Source organism: Rhinopithecus roxellana, chromosome 3, assembly GCF_007565055.1.
Source record: "Rhinopithecus roxellana isolate Shanxi Qingling chromosome 3, ASM756505v1, whole genome shotgun sequence".
Taxonomy (NCBI): Eukaryota; Metazoa; Chordata; class Mammalia; order Primates; family Cercopithecidae; genus Rhinopithecus; species Rhinopithecus roxellana.
Window position 1 is genome coordinate 64,652,939 of NC_044551.1, and position 21,496 is coordinate 64,674,434.

At 41.0% G+C, this 21,496-nt stretch overlaps 1 protein-coding gene and 1 pseudogene across 1 annotated transcript in view; one reads left to right on the plus strand and one right to left on the minus strand.

Moving 5' to 3' along the window:
• FCHO2 (FCH and mu domain containing endocytic adaptor 2) overlaps positions 1-21,496 on the plus strand; it is a 143,355-nt gene that overhangs the window by 58,766 nt on the left and 63,093 nt on the right. The window lies entirely within an intron of this gene.
• On the minus strand, positions 2,412-2,998 carry LOC104674562 (annotated as a pseudogene).

Below are 21,496 nucleotides of genomic sequence, written 5' to 3' on the forward strand. Positions count from 1 at the left end.
AACCTTAGGAACTTTAAATATGCAAGTCAAGGAGCCTCTGAAGTACCTCTCTAATTGATCAGTATCAGACATTCTTCCATTTTCACTTGATCACAAAGTCTGACTGATCCTTCATGAATTTCTCATTCATTTATATTTGAGCCATCCAACCCAGCTACTTCCCTGTTCGTTCCACCCTTTTCCATCACTTTGCAGTCGTATTTTTTAGCAGTCCCCTTCCTAAAGAATTATGTACACATCTTCAATAGTTTTCCAAAGCAAGGAAACAAGCAAGCAAGCAAGCAAGCAAGCAAGCAAGCAAGCAAGCAAGCAATGAATCAGAGAAAGTCAGCCAAGGGCAGATGTTTGGATAAACAAACTCATAGAGACATGCATTAGGATGGCAATAGCTTGATTCACTGAAGTCTAAACTAAGCTGACTTAGGCAGAAAATTTGCTGTGGCTTGCTCAAAGACCTGTAATGCCACCTTAGGTTGTGCTACTTGTGCCAGACCTCATTTTTAAGGGATTAGCAGTGGTCTATACAAGGAGCTAGGAAGCTAATGTAACGAGGCAGCTAATGGTACAATAGTCAATGCGTTGGACATGTATTAGGAACTGACTATGGCTTCCATCATTAACATTTGCCAAGTGTATAATTCATAAAGAATTTTGTGGCTGAGCATGGTGGCTTATGCCTGTAATCCCAGCACTTTGGGACGCTGAGGCAGGAGGATCACCTGACGTCAGGAGTTCAAGACAAACCTGACCAACATGGTGAAACCCCCTCTCTACTAAAAATAAAAAATTAACCAGGTGTGGTGGTGCATGTCTGTAATCCCAGCTACTTGGGAAGCGGAGGCGGGAGAATTGCTTGAACCAGGAGGCGGAGGTTGCAGTGAGCCAAGATTGCGCCTCTGCACTCTAGCCTGGGTGACAGAGTGAGACTCCATCTCAAAAAAAAAAAAGAATTTTGTGCAAAACTTCAAGACACTGAGGAACCAATCTTTAAATATTTTGTACTGGGATAAGTTAACACTAATCTTTCTACTTGGAAATGTGAAGTGAAAAACATTCCAGTGCACATAACACTAAGGCATAAACCGTGCTGTAAAGGTGTGAATGCGTGAGGCTTTATAGGGTGCCCAGCCTCCTTGATAAAAAGCCATGAAAAAGTCCCCAGGCATATTGTCAGAGAAGCCATTCTGGTAACGGTGTCCCCCAACTAAGCAAACCTGTAGGCATATTGCTATTTTTTGAATAGTCAACACTGCACTAACAAGAGGAGCCATGTAGGTACAATGTTGAGAATCAGAGGCCAGAGGTAGAGTGATGTGGACAGGCAACCTAGAAAACTTGACTCCACACCTCTCACCAAGGCCACCTTTCAAGATGGCGTTTCTCCACCCAGCAGCCCTTTGATGACAGAGTAGAATGCAGAGGATGGTCTCATACTTCTCAGAGAAGTGTTGGTTACCAAAAAGCTCCTGGAGAGGCAACGTCCCAGAGGCCCATTTAATAATAAAGGTAAATAAAAACTGCCAGACCCCTGAACTATCCTGCCAAATCAGAAATACATAGGGCATAGCTGTGCCAAGTAGAACAGAGGAGATTTTGGTGCTTAATGAAAAGCAGAAAGACTGCCAGACTAAGCGAACAGTATGTTGCATGACACAGAAGTACGAAGCAAAGGACATATGAAAAGGATGAAGAAGCATGATGGCAGACTTGCTGGAGGGAAGACAGTAGGGCTACAGTCTACATCTGGTGAAAGAGCTTTGCTGGCTTGTTCTCAGCATGGTTCCCTCTCTCACTTTCTCAGACTGTATGGATATGTGGCATTCAGCAACAGAATGGGGAAGAAGATATTTATAAATGAAGAACTAGTGAATGGATACTGAACAGAAATAGAATGGGTGTACCATTCTGTAATGCCCTGTTTATGCACCAAAGGCAGGTTTGTGTTGTCAGAACATATTTGGGGTTGTTATGCAACAGCAGTAGTACTTTGGGAGAAGGGGAATGATGGGGTGGAGGTGGGGTTGGTGGAAGGAGGACTTTCAGGTTCCAGTTCTTTTTTTTTTTTTTTTTTTTTTTTTGAGGCGGAGTCTGGCTCTGTCGCCCGGACTGGAGTGCAGTGGCCAGATCTCAGCTCACTGCAAGCTCCGCCTCCTGGGTTTACGCCATTCTCCTGCCTCAGCCTCCTTAGTAGCTGGGACTACAGGCGCCCGCCACCTCGCCTGGCTAGTTTTTGTATTTTTAGTAGAGACGGGGTTTCACCATGTTAGCCAGGATGGTCTCGATCTCCTGACCTCGTGATCCGCCCGTCTCGGTCTCCCAAAGTGCTGGGATTACAGGCTTGAGCCACCGCGCCCGGCCCAGGTTCCAGTTCTTAAATACTAGACCGCAAGGAACAGTTTGGTCTCCGTCCTTTAGTGAAGAAATCAGATGCTCATTTTCTGTTCTACATCCACCTTCTCCAAAACCTTAACAAATTCTCTGAAAGATATGGCACTGTCCCCATCCTGATCAGCCTCCTAAATGGTCCTATCTGTGATGCTGCCCAGCTGCTCATCTGAGATATTTACTCCAACGATCAAGCGTAGCACCTGTATCAGCTCATCACGGGAGAGCTTATCATCTTTATCGAACTCATATCGTCAAAAAGCAAAGTGCAGTTTGTTGCTTCGGCTGTTGAGTGGTTCGGGTCCATTCACATCTTTGCTCTTTTTGTTATCCTCAATGGGGCGGAAATGAGCCAAAGTTTGCGTGAATCCACGGAAGTTTACCCGGTCCTCTCCCTCTGGAAAGAAGGCATTGATGATTTGGTCCCCCAGTGGGTCAATGACAAGTTCTGGAATCCTCAGGAAATCTTCCTGGCTGAGAGTGCCAGTCTCTCCTTTGTCCAGACTGGTGAACCAGCTATAGAGCAAGTGATTTGACTGTGGGAAAAGCTGATCTCCTTCTTGATCTCCTCGAGCTCTTCGTCCCACGGTAACATGGAGGGCTGAGAACTCATCACCGTTGGGGAGCTCCTACGGGTGCAGTGGTGCCAGAAGCGATGGTGATAGGAGGGAAGGAGGGAGGGGGACAAAGGATAGGGGTCAAGAAGGGAGAGGGCAGTCTTAACTTTCTTTTATTCCTATTCAAGTATCTTCACTGAGGCCAACCTGAACTACTTGCTGTTTCCTGCACGTGCCTTCTTTTTTCCTTTAGTACTTTAGTTGTCCTTAATCCTTACTCTAGAAAATGCTGTATTCCACTGCTTTCCTACACCACATCTTTACATTTATGTGTTGAATGAATGAACTCTTTAAAGAGCCCAGTTATTATCTTTAACTTCTCCATCAAAGGTGCCAGAGAACATATATATTTCTTTCTTGCCTTGTTGCTGTCTACCATTAAATCTTAATAGTTTGTACCTGTGAAAAAGTTGTGTCTTTGATTCATCTGTTTTCTCTATTTGTAAGTGGCATATTTTTGTTAAATGAATGAACAAATGGGCATTTAATTAGGGTGTTAAGAAGGTTGGAATGGAGTGGCTATTAGAAAATTTTTTAAGTGGATGCTAAATAATAATGGTTAATGTTTAGTGAGCTCTTACTCTGTGCCATGTACCATGCCAACCACTTTGTAGGCACACTTTGATTTTCAGCAACTTTTTGAAGTATGTACTATTATTTTCATTTTACAGATGAGGGAAATGTTCAGAGGTAATGTTGAGAGATTTGCCTAAGCTAGTACATGGCAGAACTGGGATTCACTTCTGGAATTTTTGATCCTGGATCAAAAATCAAGTCCCATGCTTTGGAAAAATTAGAACTAAGTGTGGATATGTTGACATAAATTTTAATTTGGAGAACGCCTTGAAATCAGGGGGACTTGACCTTAAATGTGAACCTAAACTGATGAACAATAACCTTTTTCCCCGGGGTCACAAATGATCCAGAGTATATTTAAGCATAAAGAAAGAATACAGAGAATGAGCTTGAAGTGGCTCTGTGTTTTTCTTTTTTTTTTTTTATTTTTATTTTTATTTTTATTATACTTTAAGTTCTAGGGTACATGTGCATAACGTGCAGGTTTGTTACATATGTATACTTATGCCATGTTGGTGTGCTGCACCCATCAACTCGTCAGCACCCATCAATTCATCATTTATATCTTGTATAACTCCCCAATGCAAGCCCTCCCTCCTCCCCCCTCCCCCCTCCCCATGATAGGCCCCAGTGCGTGATGTTCCCCTTCCCGAGTCCAAGTGATCTCATTGTTCAGTTCCCACCTATGAGTGAGAACACGCGGTGTTTGGTTTTCTGTTCTTGTGATAGTTTGCTAAGAATGATGGTTTCCAGCTGCATCCATGTCCCTACAAAGGACGCAAACTCATCCGTTTTTATGGCTGCATAGTATTCCATGGTGTATATGTGCCACATTTTCTTAATCCAGTCTGTCACAGATGGACATTTGGGTTGATTCCAAGTCTTTGCTATTGTGAATAGTGCCGCAATAAACATACGTGTACATGTGTCTTTGTAGTAGAATAATTTATAATCCTTTGGGTATATACCCAGTAGTGGGATGGCTGGGTCATAAGGTACATCTAGTTCTAGATCCTTGAGGAATTGCCATACTGTTTTCCATAATGGTTGAACTAGTTTACAATCCCACCAACAGTGTAAAAGTGTTCCTATTTCTCCACATCCTCTCCAACACCTGTTGTTTCCTGACTTCTTAATGATTGCCATTCTAACTGGTGTGAGATGGTATCTCATTGTGGTTTTGATTTGCATTTCTCTGATGGCGAGTGATGATGAGCATTTTTTCATGTGTCTGTTGGCTGTATGAATATCTTCTTTTGAGAAATGTCTGTTCATATCCTTTCCCCACTTTTTGATGGGGCTGTTTGTTTTTTTCTCGTATATTTGTTTGAGTTCTTTGTAGATTCTGGATATTAGCCCTTTGTCAGATGAGTAGGTTGCAAAAATTTTCTCCCATTCTGTAGGTTGCCTGTTCACTCTGATGGTAGTTTCTTTTGCTGTGCAAAAGCTCTTTAGTTTAATGAGATCCCATTTGTCAATTTTTGCTTTTGCTGCCGTTGCTTTTGGTGTTTTAGACATGAAGTCCTTGCCCATGCCTATGTCCTGAATGGTACTACCTAGATTTTCTTCTAGGGTTTTTATGGTATTAGGTCTAACATTTAAGTCTCTAATCCATCTTGAATTAATCTTCGTATAAGGGGTAAGGAAAGGATCCAGTTTCAGCTTTCTACTTATGGCTAGACAATTTTCCCAGCACCATTTATTAAATAGGGAATCCTTTCCCCATTTCTTGTTTCTCTCAGGTTTGTCAAAGATCAAATGGCTGTAGATGTGCGGTATTATTTCTGAGGACTCTGTTCTGTTCCATTGATCTATATCTCTGTTTTGGTACCAGTACCATGCTGTTTTGGTGACTGTAGCCTTGTAGTATAGTTTGAAGTCAGGTAGCGTGACGCCTCCAGCTTTGTCCTTTTGACTTAGGATTGTCTTGGCAATGCGGGCCCTTTTTTGGTTCCATATGAACTTTAAAGCAGTTTTTTCCAATTCTGTGAAGAAACTCATTGGTAGCTTGATGGGGATGGCATTGAATCTGTAAATAACCTTGGGGAGTATGGCCATTTTCACGATACTGATTCTTCCTATCCATGAGCATGGTATGTTCTTCCATTTGTTTGTGTCCTCTTTTATTTCACTGAGCAGTGGTTTGTAGTTCTCCTTGAAGAGGTCCTTTACATCCCTTGTAAGCTGGATTCCTAGGTATTTTATTCTCTTTGAAGCAATTGTGAATGGAAGTTCATTCCTGATTTGGCTCTCTGCTTGTCTGTTACTGGTGTATAAGAATGCTTGTGATTTTTGCACATTAATTTTGTATCCTGAGACTTTGCTGAAGTTGCCTATCAGCTTAAGGAGATTTTGGGCTGAGACGATGGGGTTTTCTAAATATACAATCATGTCATCTGCAAACAGGGACAATTTGACTTCTTCCTTTCCTAACTGAATACCCTTGATTTCTTTCTCTTGCCTGATTGCCCTAGCCAGAACTTCCAACACTATGTTGAATAGGAGTGGTGAGAGAGGGCATCCCTGTCTTGTGCCAGTTTTCAAAGGGAATTTTTCCAGTTTTTGCCCATTCAGTATGATATTAGCTGTGGGTTTGTCATAAATAGCTCTTATTATTTTGAGGTACGTTCCATCAATACCGAATTTATTGAGCGTTTTTAGCATGAAGGGCTGTTGAATTTTGTCAAAAGCCTTTTCTGCATCTATTGAGACAATCATGTGGTTCTTGTCTTTGGTTCTGTTTATATGCTGGATTACGTTTATTGATTTGCGAATGTTGAACCAGCCTTGCATCCCAGGGATGAAGCCCACTTGATCATGGTGGATAAGCTTTTTGATGTGCTGCTGAATCCGGTTTGCCAGTATTTTATTGAGAATTTTTGCATCAATGTTCATCAGGGATATTGGTCTAAAATTCTCTTTTTTTGATGTGTCTCTGCCAGGCTTTGGTATCAGGATGATGTTGGCCTCATAAAATGAGTTAGGGAGGATTCCCTCTTTTTCTATTGATTGGAATAGTTTCAGAAGGAATGGTACCAGCTCCTCCTTGTACCTCTGGTAGAATTCAGCTGTGAATCCATCTGGTCCTGGACTTTTTTTGGTTGGTAGGCTATTAATTGTTGCCTCAATTTCAGAGCCTGCTATTGGTCTATTCAGGGATTCAACTTCTTCCTGGTTTAGCCTTGGGAGAGTGTAAGTGTCCAGGAATTTATCCATTTCTTCTAGATTTTCTAGTTGATTTGCGTAGAGGCGTTTATAGTATTCTCTGATGGTAGTTTGTATTTCTGTGGGGTCAGTGGTGATATCCCCTTTATCATTTTTTATTGCATCTATTTGATTCCTCTCTCTTTTCTTCTTTATTAGCCTTGCTAGCGGTCTGTCAATTTTGTTGATCTTTTCAAAAAACCAACTCCTGGATTCATTGATTTTTTGGAGGGTTTTTTGTGTCTCTATCTCCTTCAGTTCTGCTCTGATCTTAGTTATTTCTTGCCTTCTGCTAGCTTTTGAATGTGTTTGCTCTTGCCTCTCTAGTTCTTTTAATTGTGATGTTAGAGTGTCAATTTTAGATCTTTCCTGCTTTCTCTTGTGGGCATTTAGTGCTATAAATTTCCCTCTACACACTGCTTTAAATGTGTCCCAGAGATTCTGGTATGTTGTATCTTTGTTCTCATTGGTTTCAAAGAACATCTTTATTTCCGCTTTCATTTCGTTATGTACCCAGTAGTCATTCAGGAGCAGGTTGTTCAGTTTCCATGTAGTTGAGCGGTTTTGATTGAGTTTCTTAGTCCTGAGTTCTAGTTTGATTGCACTGTGGTCTGAGAGACAGTTTGTTATAATTTCTGTTCTTGTACATTTGCTGAGGAGTGCTTTACTTCCAATTATGTGGTCAATTTTGGAATAAGTGCGATGTGGTGCTGAGAAGAATGTATATTCTGTTGATTTGGGGTGGAGAGTTCTATAGATGTCTATTAGGTCCGCTTGGTGCAGAGATGAGTTCAATTCCTGGATATCCTTGTTAACTTTCTGTCTCGTTGATCTGTCTAATGTTGACAGCGGAGTGTTGAAGTCTCCCATTATTATTGTATGGAGTCTAAGTCTCTTTGTAAGTCTCTAAGGACTTGCTTTATGAATCTGGGTGCTCCTGTATTTGGTGCATATATATTTAGGATAGTTAGCTCTTCCTGTTGAATTGATCCCTTTACCATTATGTAATGTCCTTCTTTGTCTCTTTTGATCTTTGATGGTTTAAAGTCTGTTTTATCAGAGACAAGGATTGCAACCCCTGCTTTTTTTTGTTCTCCATTTGCTTGGTAGATCTTCCTCCATCCCTTTATTTTGAGCCTATGTATGTCTCTGCATGTGAGATGGGTCTCCTGAATACAGCAGACTGATGGGTCTTGACTCTTTATCCAGTTTGCCAGTCTGTGTCTTTTAATTGGAGCATTTAGTCCATTAACATTTAAGGTTAATATTGTTATGTGTGAACTTGATCCTGCCATTATGATATTAACTGGTTATTTTGCTCGTTAGTTGATGCAGTTTCTTCCTAGCCTCGATGGTCTTTACATTTTGGCATGTTTTTGCGATGGCTGGTACCGGTTGTTCCTTTCCATGTTGAGGGCTTCCTTCAGGGTCTCTTGTAAGGCAGGCCTGGTGGTGACAAAATCTCTAAGCATTTGCTTATCTGTAAAGGATTTTATTTCTCCTTCACTTATGAAACTTAGTTTGGCTGGATATGAAATTCTGGGTTTAAAATTCTTTTCTTTAAGAACGTTGAATATTGGCCCCCACTCTCTTCTGGCTTGTAGAGTTTCTGCCGAGAGATCTGCTGTTAGTCTGATGGGCTTCCCTTTGTGGGTTACCCGACCTTTCTCTCTGGCTGCCCTTAAGATTTTTTCCTTCATTTCAACTTTGGTGAATCTGGCAATGATGTGTCTTGGAGTTGCTCTTCTGGAGGAGTATCTTTGTGGCGTTCTCTGTATTTCCTGAATTTGAATGTTGTCCTGCCCTACTAGGTTGGGGAAGTTCTCCTGGATGCTATCCTGAAGAGTGTTTTCCAACTTGGTTCCATTTTCCCCCTCACTTTCAGGCACCCCAATCAGACGTAGATTTGGTCTTTTTACGTAATCCCATACTTCTTGCAGGCTTTGCTCATTTCTTTTTCTTCTTTTTTCTTTTGGTTTCTCTTCTCGCTTCATTTCATTCATTTGATCTTCAATCGCTGATACTCTTTCTTCCAGTTGATCGAGTCGGTTACTGAAGCTTGTGCATTTGTCACGTATTTCTCGTGTCATGGTTTTCATCTCTGTCATTTCGTTTATGATCTTCTCTGCATTAATTAGTCTAGCTGTCAATTCTTCCACTCTTTTTTCAAGATTTTTAGTTTCTTTGCGCTGGGTACGTAATTCCTCCTTTAGCTCTGATAAGTTTGATGGACTGAAGCCTTCTTCTCTCCTCTCGTCCAAGTCATTCTCTGACCAGCTTTGATCCATTGCTGGCGATGGGCTGCGCTCCTTTGCAGGGGGAGATGCGCTCTTATTTTTTGAATTTCCAGCTTTTCTGCCCTGCTTTTTCCCCATCTTTGTGGTTTTATCTGTCTCTGGTCTTTGATGGTGGTGACGTACTGATGGGGTTTTGGTATAGGTGTCCTTCCTGTTTGATAGTTTTCCTTCTGACAGTCAGAAGGACTGTCCGTTGGTCTGTTGGAGATTGCTTGAGGTCCACTTCAGACCCTGTTTGCCTGGGTATCAGCAGCAGAGGTTGCCGAAGATAGAATATTGCTGAACAGCGAGTGTACCTGTCTGATTCTTCCTTTGGAAGTTTCCTCTCAGGGGTGTACTCCACCCTGTGAGGTGTGGGGTGTCAGACTGCCCCTAGTGGGGGATTTCTCCCAGCTAGGCTACTCAGGGGTCAGAGACACACCTGAGCAGGCAGTCTGTCCGTTCTCAGATCTCAACCTCCGCGTTGGGAGATCCACGGCTCTCCCCAAAGCTGTCAGACAGAGTCGTTCGCGTCTGCACCGGCTCCTGCTACTTCCCCTGTTGGTCTTCAGCTGTGCGCTGTCCCCAGAGGTGGAGACTACAGAGACAGGCAGGCTTCCTTGAGCTGCTGTGAGCTCCACCCAGTTCGAGCTTCCCAGCGGCTTTGTTTACCTACTTAAGCCTCAGTAATGGCGGGCGCCCCTCCCCCAGCCTCGCTGCTGCCTTGCGGATAGATCGCGGCAGACTGCTGTGTTAGCAGTGAGGGAGGCTTCGTGGGCGTGGGACCCTCCCGGCCAGGATTGGGATATATTCTCCTGGTGTGCCTGTATGCTTACAGCGCAGTATTGGGGTGGGAGTTACCCGATTTTCCAGGTGTTGTGTGTCTCAGTTCCCCTGGCTAGGAAAACGGATCCCCTTCCCCCTTGCGCTTCCAGGTGAGGCGATGCCTCGCCCTGCTTCAGCTCTCGCTGGTCAGGCTGCAGCAGCTGACCAGCACCGATTGTCCGGCACTCCCTAGTGAGATGACCCCAGTACCTCAGTTGAAAATGCAGAAATCACCGGTCTTCTGTGTCGCTCGCGCTGGGAGTTGGAGACTGGAGCTGTTCCTATTCGGCCATCTTGCTCCGCCCTCACCTCGGCTCTGTGTTTTTCTTAAAGTATTACACTAGAGAATAATTGGAACATTAAAATGTGTTCTGAATCAAGCCAATTTTTATTTTGATTGTCCATTTTTTGTGTGACTGTTTTTCTCTTCCCTGATGCAACTTTTCCCACTCTACTTTGGCTTCCTGGTCTCTTTTTACTGCTTTCTTTTTTTTTTTTTGAGACGGAGTCTCGCTCTGTTGCCCAGGCTGGAGTGCAGTGGCCGGATCTCAGCTCACTGCAAGCTCCGCCTCCCGGGTTTACGCCATTCTCCTGCCTCAGCCTCCTGAGTAGCTGGGACTACAGGCGCCCGCCACCTCGCCGGGCTAGTTTTTTTTTTGTATTTTTTAGTAGAGATGGGGTTTCACCGGGTTAGCCAGGATGGTCTCGATCTCCTGACCTTGTGATCCACCCATCTCGGCCTCCCAAAGTGCTGGGATTACAGGCTTGAGCCACCGTGCCTGGCCAACTGCTTTTTGCTTTTATATGCCAGTGTCATTTCCTAAGACACTGTTCAGCCAAGGGCTGATAAGTATGTGGCATGTGCTGCCTTATTCATGGCAGATACCATTACTAGATCATTGCAGTCTTCCCTGAAGGAGACCTCAGTCTCTCTCATCTCAGTGTTGTAAGCAGTCACTGCCAATATTGAGTGTTGGTACTCATGTTGAAATCTGTCATCTCCAGCTTAGTTCAGTAGAGACTTTTTGTTTGCGAATGTCGGAAAGCCATATAAACAAGCTTAAGCAAAAATTCCATGCATTGGCTATTTTAACCTGGAAGGCTGGAATAGATTCAAGGTGCAAATAGATTTCCTCAGGACTTTGGTTCACTCTTTTCTCTCATTTTTGCTTGTCTTTACTTGACTTCAGTTTATTAAGTTCCTACTGTAGACTTTTTCCTCACAGCTGTCAAGGAAGGCATCAGCAGTCCAAGCCTATATCCATTCAGTTTAGAACCCTAGTAGAACTTTTTTTTTGTAGTGTCGGCATATTAATTTCAGGGAAGGTTCTGCTTTTGTCACATGCTTATCTTTGAATAAATCTTTGTGTTTAGGATAGTAGGATATTATAATTGGTCAGCATAGGTCACATGCCCAGATCATGGAGAAGCAGGATTTGTATTCTGAAAGGGATAATGGAAATGTCTTTTGAACAGGCAAAAATTACTACTGTAGTACATTGTAGAATCACAGTACAAAGATACCAAACCCCAAAATATAATGTTTTAGAACTACAGTAGGTTGTATATGTGTTTCAAGTGTAGGATTTAATCATGTTATTAATGTTTAAATAATTACAAATAACAGTATAAGAGGCAGGAATTTACTTTATCATTAGATAAAACTAGAAGATAAAAGTTACATAATTTGGTTTGTCTAATAATCATGGAGTTTTATTGCATAAAGGGACCTTAAAAGTAATGTAGTCCAAGACTGGGTGTAGTGGCTCATGCCTGTAATCCCAGCACTTTGGGAGGCTGAGGCAGGTGTATCACCTGAGGTCAGGAGTTCGAGACCAGCCTGACCAACATAGTGAAACTCCATTTCTATTAAATGCAAAAATTTGCTGGGAGTAGTGGTGTGTACCTGTAATCCTATTTACTTGGGAGGCTGAGGCAGGAGAATTGCTTGAACCCAGGAGGCAGAGATTGCAGTGAGCTGAGATTGCATCATTGCACTCCAGCCTGGGCAATAAGAGCGAAACTCCCATCTTTAAAGAAAAAAAGGTAATGTAGTCCAAACACATTTATTTAACACACATAAATATGTTGGAACTTATCAAATATATGCCACTAATTTCCTTTAATATAGACTTGCAGGTGAATTAAAGTTTTGTCAGTTCTTAGAAATTTTGCTAACTCAACATACGGCGATTACTGAATCCTTGTTCATCATAATGTCCTACTTTTCAACCTACTCGTTCATTCTCTATGAAGAACTCAACAAATACACAGTTACTATAAATTCCTTTCTGTTGGTTAGGTGATAACTGTATATTGGGAATTACCTTTAAGCTCACTACTTGATTCCTTTTGAATTCTGGATATTTAGATCATGTTTCTTTTTTCTTTTTCTTTTCTTTTTTTTTTTTTTTTTGAGACATGGTCTTGCTCTGTCACCTAAGCTAGAATGCAGTGATGCAGTCATAGCTCACTGTAACTTCAACCTCCCAGGCTCAAGCGATCCTCCCACCTCAGCTTCCCAAGTAGCTGGGACCATAGGCATATGCCAGTACACCCCACTAATTTTAAAAAATTTTTAGTGGAGACGGGATCTCACTATGTTGCTCAGGCTGGTCTTGAACTCCTGAACTGAAAAAATCCTTCTGTCTCAACCTCCTGAAGTGCTGGGATTACAGGTGTGAGCCACTGTGCCTGGCTCATGTTTATTTTCTTGTCTGTGGTATAGTGCAGTGGTTTGTGACCTGCTCTTTGCTAGCAGTGAGACTTTTGTTTTTTCTTATTTTTAATTTTTTTTGGAGATGGAGTCTCGCTCCGTTGCCCAGGCTGGAGTGCAGTAACACGATCTCAGCTCACGGCAACCTCTGCCTCCTGGATTCAAGCTATTCTCCTCCCTCAGCCTCCTGAGCAGCTGGGACTACAGGCGCCCGCCACCACGCCTGGCTAATTTTTGTATTTGTAGTAGAGACGGGGTTTCATCATATTGGCTAGGCTGGTCTCAAAATCCTGACTTCATTATCTGTCCGGCTCGGCCTCACAAAGTGCAGGGATTACAGGTGTAAGCCACTACGCCCAGCCTAGCAGTGAGACTTTTAAACCTCAGTGCCCTCATCTGTAAAGTGGGGATAATAATAGTAACTGCCTCATGGGGCTGTTGTGAGATTTACATGAGATAATCTAACATTTATTAATAAATACTGTTTTCAAAAATGATAGCATTTCTCATGAATAAGTAGCTACTAATGTAGTTTCATTATAAATTTAATTTTACTGGCCTTAAGATATACGAAGTCATGTAGAAAATACATATAACTAGATGGTAGGAGGTAATAGGGAAGCCAAGAACAGTGATGACATGGGCTTTCCTAGAGTCACTAGGCTCTAGGCGGCTGTTTCAGGACCCCCAAAAGAGTCATAGAACTAGGACTTTTAAACAGTCCTAGAACAAACTAACTGGTGGGGGGGTGAAGTGGAAGGGATAAATATTATTTCCCTGGTTGAGTTGCTATGGGTGACTAACTGCAGCTCTTTCATATGTTTTGTTGTTTGTTTGTTTTTTTCTTTTTTGAGACGGAGTTTCACACTTGTTGCCCAGGCTGGAGTGCAATGGCGCAGTCTCGGCTCACTGCAGTCTCTGCCTCCCGGGTTCCAGCGATTCTCCTGCCTCAGCCTCCGGAGTAGTAGCTGGGATTGCAGGGGCCCACCACCACACCCAGCTAATTTTTTTTTTTTTTTTTTTTTTTTAGACAGAGTTTCACTCTTGTTACCCAGGCTGGAGTGCAGTGGCATGATCTTGGCTCACTGCAACCTCTGCCTCCCGGGTTCAAACGATTCTCCTGCCTCATCCTCCCCTAATAGCTGGGATTACAGGCACCCACCACCACATCTGGCTAATTTTTATATTTTTAGTAGAGATGGGATTTCACCATGTTGGCCAGGCTAATCTCAAACTCCTGACCTCAGGTAATCTGCCCACCTTGGCCTCCCAGAGTGCTGTGATTATAGGCGTAAGCCACTGTGCCTGACCTCTTTCATACGTTTTTGATCAGTTTATGGGCACCTGAACAAATGAGTCTAGGGACTCACTGCAATAACAAAAATTGTGCTTACTAGAAAAATCACATACACAACATTTTGCATGTGATTGTATGGAATTTATGGACTTAAAGGATTTTGTTTTGTAAAGTATATTCTAACCTTCAATTGTTTTATACTATTGATTTCTGTTAACATTTTATTTCTCCTCTTTTGTAAGGACCCCCTCTGGTGGATGAGTTCCACCCTCAACTAGCTTTAGTTCTGTGGGATAGAAGTTTTTAAAAGAAAACAAAATATCCAATTCTTTTTAAAATTTGTATACATAGCTGGACGCGGTGGCTCACGCCTGTAATCCCAGCACTTTTGGAGGCCGAGGTGGTTGAACTCTAACTACTGTATTGAGAATGCCTGCAGAAAAAGGCAAGGATTGAGGTAGAGAGACCACTGCATGACTGTTGCAATAATCCAGGGTAATTTAAGAAGAAAAGAGGCCGAGTGCTGTGGCTCGCACCTGTAATCCCAGGACTTTGGGAGGCCAAGGTTGGTAGATCACTTGAGGTCAGGAGTTCGAGACCAGCCTGGCCAATGTGGTGAAACCCTGTCTCTACTAAAAATACAAAAATTAGCTGGGTGTGATGGTGGGTGCCTATAATCCCAGCTGCTCGAAGGCTGAGGCAGGAGAATTGCTTGTACCTGGGAGGCGGAGGTTGTAGTGAGCTGAGATTGCATCATTGCACTCCAGCCTGGACGACAAGAATAAGATTCCGTCTCAAAAAAAAAAATTGTATACATAAGTTAACGTATTTCTCTAATGGTGCAAAATGACACCGATTTTATTTTTAGTCAGTTACCTATTGAAAGATATAACCTGTCAGTTTATGTTTTCAGTTCTTTTATGTAAGTCAAACTGAGAGCATTACAAATTTTTTTCTTCCTCGTTACGATCATGTTATATTACTTATTATATGTACTGATACTTTTTGTCATTGCCTTTTTGTTTGTTTTGCTTTTTTTTGAGACAGAGTCTCATTCTATTGCCCAGTCTGGAGTGCAGTGGCATGATCTCAGTCTCACTGCAACCTCTACCTCCCGAGCAATTCTCATGCCTCAGCCTCTCGAGCAGCTGGGCTTACAGGCGTGCATCACCATGCCTGGCTAATTTTTGTATTTTTAGTAGAGACATGGTTTCACCATGTTGGCTAGGCTGGTCTCGAACTCTTGGCCTGAAGCAGTCCACCCAAAGTGGTGCCTCAGCCTCCCAAAGTGCTGGGATTACAGGCGTGAACCACTGCACTTGGCCTGTCATTGTTTTTATTTTAGCGTAGTAATGCTTGGTTCCTCTGGAATTTGAGTCACTGTAAGAGGATGCTTTGAATATTAAGGCACCTGTGGTCTGAAAGGATCATGAATAAACAGGTGTTTTCTAATTCTGGATGTCTTTTTATATTCCAGTGACATTGCCTTTGTAACCCTAACTACTCTCAGGTAATTCAGTTGCTAAAAGAGAGTAAAATCCATGTTTTCAATATTTTCTATTTTACAGTCATTTTGGTAATTTTGCTTTATGTATTTATAATTCATAAAAGTTCAGCAGGTTTCCATTTGTGTGTGTGTGTGTGTGTATGTGTGTGTGTGTGTATATATATATATATAGTGACTATTTTCTCCCAGTCTGTGGCTTCTTTCACTCAGCAAAATTGCTTTGAGATTCATCCATGAATGTTCATGGCAGTTTTATTTGTAGTAGCTCCAAACTGCAAACAACCCAAATGTCCATTAACAGATGAACAGATAAACAAATTGTAGTATGTCCATGCAGTGAAGTACTACTCTGCAATAAAAATTAATAAACTACTGAGTGAAGGAAAGCAGACCAAAATAAGAATACATATTATATGATTCCTTTTTTTTTTTTGAGATGTAGTCTTGCTCTGTCACCCAGGCTGGAGTGCAGTGGTGCGATCTTGGTTCACTGCAACCTCCACCTCCCAGGTTCAAGTGATTCTCCTGCCTCAGCCTCCCAAGCAGCTGGGACTACAGGTGCACACCACTATGCCTAGCTAATTTTTGTATTTTTAGTGGAGACGGGGTTTCACCATGTTGGCCAGGCTGGTCTTGAACTCCTGACCTCGTGATCCACCCGCCTCGGCCTCCCAAAGTGCTGGGATTACAGGCGTGAGCCACCGTACCCGGCCCATATTATATGATTCTGTTTATATAACTTTCTAGAAAATGTACACTAATTTATAGTGACAGAAAGCAGATCAGTGATAGCCTTGGGAAGGGTGGAATGGGTTACAAAGGAGCATGAGGTGATAGCTATATATGTTATCTTATTTGTGGTAGTAGACTCACAAATGTTACACATGTCAAAATTCATTAAACTGTACAATTTAAATAGATGTAGTTTATCATGTGTTAATTATACTTCAGCAAATCTGTTTAACGAGGAATTGGAAAGAATCATTTTAAGGGTTTTGGCATGAGTAACTGAAAGGATATAGTTCCAACTAACATGGGGAAGGCTTATAGACGTAAGTGCTATAATTAAAAGTAGAAACAAGGGTTTTATCAGGATCATTGAAGATGAAAACATGACTCAACCTTGTGAGCGTGGGGACAGTGTCAAAATTTGGATGTAAGAGGAGATTATATTTCAGTACTAAGATTCTGTGTTTGGAGAACTAGGTAATTTTGGAATGTGTCACAGTGACTGAAATCTGTGGTTAAAAACCTGTTTCTTTGATTTAAGACTATAGTTTCTAAATTTTCCTCATAGTTTTCAAGCCTTGGGTACTGTACTCGTCCATTCTAGTGTCGCTATAAAGAAATACCTGCGGCTAGGTCATTTTTAAAGAAAGTATATTTAACTTGGCGCATGGTTCTGCAGGCTTTATAGGAAGCATGGTGCTGGCATCTGCTTCTGGTGAGACCTTAGGAAACTTAGAATCATAGTGGAAGGCAACAGAGAGCCAGCATGTCACATGGCAATATTGGGAACATGAGAGAGAGGGCGGGGAGGTCCCAGACGCTCTTAAACCACCAGATCTTGTGTGAAATAACTGAACGAGAACTCACTTATTACCAAGGGGATGATGCTAAGCCGTTCATGAGAGATCCTCCTGTATGATCCAGTCATCTCCCATTAGGCCCCACCTCCCACGTGGGAATCACATTTCCACGTGTTATATGGAGGGTACAGACATCCAAACCATATCAGGTACATACAAGAATTATTTCTGGAGATTTTTTCTTTGAATTTTTCTTTTTTTATGTACAGAAATTGATTTTTCTTTTTCTTTTTCTTTTTTTTTTTTTGAGACAGTCTTGCTCTGTCACCCAAGCTGGAGTGCAGTGACATGATCTTGGCTCACTGCAACCTCCGCCTCCTGGGTTCAAGTGATTCTCCTGCCTCAGACTCCCAAGTAGCTGGGATTACAGAGGCCCACCACCACTCCCAGCTAATTTTTGTATTTTTAGTAGAGACGAGGTTTCACCATGTTGGCCAGGCTGGCGTTGGACTCCTGACCTCAGGTGATTCACCTGCCTCGGCCTTTCACACAGGTGTGAGCCACCGTGCCCAGCCAAGAAATTGATTTCATTGGTCCAGGGTGGGTGCCACTATAGTTTAAAACTCCTCAGCTGATTGTAACTTGCAGCCATTGTTGAGAACCTATAGCATTACACTACATGAATGCTTGTTATAAATGGGGAATCTCAAATCCTATCCTAGTCCTGCTGAATCAGATTCTGTATTTTGATAAGACCCCAAGATGCTTTGGGCTTTGTAAGCACAGTATAATTGAAGAAGCACTGTCTAGACTAATTAAATATCTGGCAGTGGCCACAGAGTCTACTAGGACTGTATTTCTCGAAATGTGATTCCAGGGCCAGCGACATCACCTGGGAATTTGTTAAAAATGCAAATATTTGAGCTCCACCCTGGACCTTCTGAATAGAACACTGTGGGAGTGAAGCCCAGTAGTCTGTGGTTTAACAAGTTCTCCAGGTGATTCTCATACATAATATAGTTTAGAAGCATTGCACCAGGAGTCTCTCATGAGGTTTGGAACCACTGAATTGAGGAAATTGATTCAGCAAGTCCTTTGTTAAAATACATACTCCTGAAGTGAAGTGTCATTGATGTCTGCAACTTTCAAATGGTTTAGCAAAAGGGAAAAATTGTATAAGGCTATGGAGAGACAGAAAGCAGATGCTATGTTTGTTATTTACCTTTTATAGATGATTCAACCTAGGTTCAAAAAGAGTAGTTCAAAAAGAGTATCAAAATTAGAATTTGAGCCTGTATATCCTGTGCATATCACCACAAGCTGGAGTGTGATTCTCTTTTTTGTGTTAGATTGCCTGGCCCATCATCCCAGGCATCTGGGAATATGACTGTGTTGCATTCCACAGGCCCAGGAGCAAGTTTGAAAATGTAGTCATTGATTTCCATTGTTATGAGTCACACCCCTCTCCTTGCTCATGCGCACATGTCCACACACCCCTTCATTATCCTCATTCCTTTTATTAAACTTTTAGTGTATGTCTGAGAGTGTTTGTTCGTGTTTAGTTCTGATTAGGAGCAGAAATATGCTTGATTTGAATAGCCCAGACTTACTATTTGAGTTTTGAGGACAGTTTTTAACTAGATAATATTAAAAACTTGTCCTGTTGATGGCCTGAGATTTAGGATTGATTCCGAAACAACAGGGATTATTAATTAAATATTTCACATATTTTATACTCTTCCTCAGTCCACAGAACATTTGTGGTGATCAAAGATTACCGTTAAGTAAGTTGTTTTTTTCTTGTAACATCTTTTCAAAGTTTTAATACAAATTAGGTTTGAATGGATTCTTTAGGTTGATGGCTTTTTTTAATAGCATTTATTTATTCCTACCTGATGATTAAAGCATCGTATTTAAGAATTGTTTTGCTTTGAATCATTGACCTCTTAGAGTTGTTCTTCTGTTTTGTGAGTTTAATTGAACTCATAGTGGCGTTTCAAAATAATGTGTAAAAGAGCATCAGGAGACAGAGGCAAAATGGGTTTATTTGCTTTTATACAAACTAAATTGCCCTTGTGACCCAACATAAAATCTAAGTGCTAAGAGCAGTTATTTATTTTGACAAAAGAATTAATTGAGTCTAAAACAGTTGAAATTCCAGTTGTAGCAAACTATTCATTAAGACTCTCACTCTGGCTTTAGTACTGTCAAAAAAAATAACTTGTCTTATGATTAAATAGCAGAATGATGGGCAGTGGACTGCATTTGAAGGAGATGCTGAATAAACTTTCCACTTGTGAAACAGTTCAGAAGTGACATGCTACAAGGGGGGTTAGAATGTGCATTGATATCCAGCTGAGTTGTCAACTGGCACTGAGCCAGGCACGCAAAGCCTTGCCATGTGAAGCAGCATGTGGAGCATATGCCATTTGTAAAAGAAAATCTTGTTCATGCATGATGTAATGGTTTTTTTGTTAAAGGTTGTATTTAGTTTTATTATGACAGAAATCATTGTTTCTGTCTTTAATAGAAAAGTTTATGTGGATGGTACTCAATTTAAAATTTTTAATATATATTTTTTGATTTGAAGTGATTTGGCATCTTATATTTCAAAATGTTTTTTCTTTTTTTGGTGGGGGCATTTTTCTATTTCAAATGGATTTTTAAGAGGCTGTTTAGAAAAGATAAGAGAAATCAAGATATGTTTACTATAGGAAGAGAGTTTTGTGAGAACAAAAAGGAGAATTTTGTTTAAAGGGACTGATTAGTTGAGGGATGTCTTTACTATTTTCACATATATGAAGTTATCCAAAGATTTTACAAATCTTTTTTTCTGTATGTACCATATTTGCTAAGATGATGATGTAAAAGTCCTTCTAGATAATATATATTTAGTATTTGTAAACAAGGCAATTTGGCATTGGTGTTTTGTTTTTATTGTAGTTACTTTTTTCTACTCTCTAGAGTAAGTGTGTAGCTTAAGCACTAGAGATTCTGTAAATAGTTAATGGGTAGAAATTATGTGGATGTGTAGCTGTAGGAGAATTTTTGACTAACCACATGCCTGGTTACCTTTTTTTGGTAAACCCTTTCTCGTCTCAACAGATGATTATATTTTCTCCAGCTTTATTAGTACTTGGAAAAGCCAATAATATATAATAAGCTGTTGGTAATTTAGATAGAGATTTATTATTCATAATTTTTATACTAAATGAAAAGTTGCTAATTTGCACATCTTAATTTCTTTACCCTTATTGATTTTTCAGCCTGCCTCATCTCATTGTAAATTGTTATGATAGGCCGCTAAGGGATTCTAAGAACAAGCTCGGTACCTTTTTATTAAATGATTTCTCAGCTTCCAGATTTGCAGAATGGGTTTGAATAAAGTCCTTAAATTTTTAATTGGGTCATTTTCTGACTCTTTAAGGCTTTTTTGGATAGAAGTGATAAACATTTTTTTTAGTCTTAGTTTATATTTAGGAGAATGTACTAGTAAGGAACATACTAATAATTGATTAGGACCTTATCAACTCACTTTTACGACGGTTTTATTCTGCTTATTCATAAATGTTTATTTTATTTGAATGGAAACTAGAACCACACAGAAATAAATCTTAGATTTAGGGAGAGGGAGAGGGAGAGGGACATTAAGCCAGTATTTTTAGATCCCCCTACTCATAGAGAGATCTTGTTAATCAGTGGCTTTCTTTTATAATGGAATGATCAATAATAATGCTGATCATGAATTTGTACATAGGTAAGCTTTGCATCTCAGAAGAACCAGTAACAAAATTCTCTATCATCTACTCTCTATTTCAAGCTCTATTTTAAAATTTCTTCATATAGCAAGTTATACAAATTACCATTAATAAATTAAAAATTATTTCACAAAAAAATGCTAGACTTTCATGAATTTATATATAAAAAGGACTAAATGACAGCTTAGTGGGAGATAATTTTTTAGTCTCATATTTAGCTTTTGGGATATTTCATTAGGAGAGTAATTCATGTTTTGCTACTTTCTCTACTCCCAAATAATTTTATATTTCACATATATGAAGTATGCCATATTTTATGGCTTTTAAATCTAGTCTGAGCAGTCAATCATTTCAGGGCTATTTTAATTGTTTTCTAATGATTTCCACTTTATCATCCTCCTCTTCTACAGTCTATCTCTCATAGCAGTGCTAAATTAATGTTCCTTGAAGATCACTTTGTGGGTGGATGTGTATGATCTTACACGAAAACTCTTCCTGGCTGGGTGCGGTGACTCACGCCTGTAATCCCAGCACTTTGGGAGGCCGAGGCAGGCGGATCGTGAGGTCAGGATATCAAGACCATCCTGGCTAACATGGTGAAACCCCGTCCCTACTAAAAATACAAAAAATCAGCTGGGCATGGTGGTGGGTGCCTGTAGTCCCAGCTACTCAGGAGGCTGAGGCAGGAGAATGGCGTGAACCCGGGAGGCGGAGCTTGCAGTGAGCCAAGATTGCACCACTGTACTCTAGCCGGGGCGACAGAGTGAGACTCCATCTCAAAAAAAAAGAAAACTCTTCCTATTTCC